The sequence below is a fragment of the Citrus clementina genome, unplaced genomic scaffold (genome assembly GCF_000493195.1).
Source record: "Citrus clementina cultivar Clemenules unplaced genomic scaffold, Citrus_clementina_v1.0 scaffold_6, whole genome shotgun sequence".
Lineage (NCBI taxonomy): Eukaryota > Viridiplantae > Streptophyta > Magnoliopsida > Sapindales > Rutaceae > Citrus > Citrus x clementina.
Window position 1 is genome coordinate 21024403 of NW_006262139.1, and position 1200 is coordinate 21025602.

Sequence of the window (1200 nt, forward strand, 5' to 3'; positions counted from 1 at the left end):
CTATATTACAATGAGGTAAGGATTCAATAATAGAACTGATTTTATGTTTAGCATTAATCAATGGCAACTAGCTAGGATTTGAATTTAATGCTTAACACAAATTCAGTAGCAAAATTTTAGACATTAATCCAGATTCCAGTGCTCGTGAAAAAAATTAATTAGCTTACACTTGATTCAAATTCTTTTTTTTTTGTTTGTGTGTGTGTGTGAAATTCTAACACTCTATTGAGAATTTGAGATTCTAGAAATAATGCAGCAGCCCAAAAATTTATTCCAACTGAAATTACGAGAAAAAATCAGCCCCAAATCAATATTTTAATTAGGATGGGGGGAATTAAATGGTCTTTGTGGAAACGTTAATAATACTACAGATGGTTTGTATATTATGAATTAAATATATATTATCTATGTTTTTTTATATGTTATAATGGACATTATTGTAACCTCTGATCGTGTTACATGTTGAATTAAAATTAAAAAGAGAAGAGTGAGAAAGAAAAAAGAAAAAGAAAAGAGGCAATAGGCATACCGCATACATTAACTTCATTACCAGGGTTTCCCAATTCCGTTAATGATTTTTTTGTGTTTTGAAGTACTTCACGACACCTCTCCAGGATTCAAGAATGGAGGAAGATGAGGGGTAAAAATGTAAAAGTGGTCCATACATTAATGGTGTGTGTTACCTATATTGATGGTGTTTATTTGTTAAATTAGAAGGAAGAAATTGATTCTCACAGTTGGGAATGAAGTTCTTATTTCTTGAACTCCTCATTTTACCCCATTAAATTTTCATAGTTTCCAAATTGCCCTCAGTTAAGTTTTTTTGCTTTCATAATTTGGTTCCTGTAAAAGTTTTGGAATAATCATAATGTTAATAATAATAGCAATAACAATAATTTTCTATTATTATTAATATGATGATGATGATTGTTATTATTAAAAATTATTTTTTTTGAATAATTATAATTATAATTACAATTATTATAATAAATAATGGCAATAATCAACTAAAGTCATTTTGGTAACTTCTAATAATTCATTATGATTTCAAAATAAAGTAAGTACATCAATGGTAACACAGCTCATTCATTCTCAATCTACCGGATAAATTAAACAATTTATTATAATTACTATTTTTTATTCCGGCTCCAAAACATTTCGATTATCGATTAATAAACGTACCATAAAAATCTTTACATC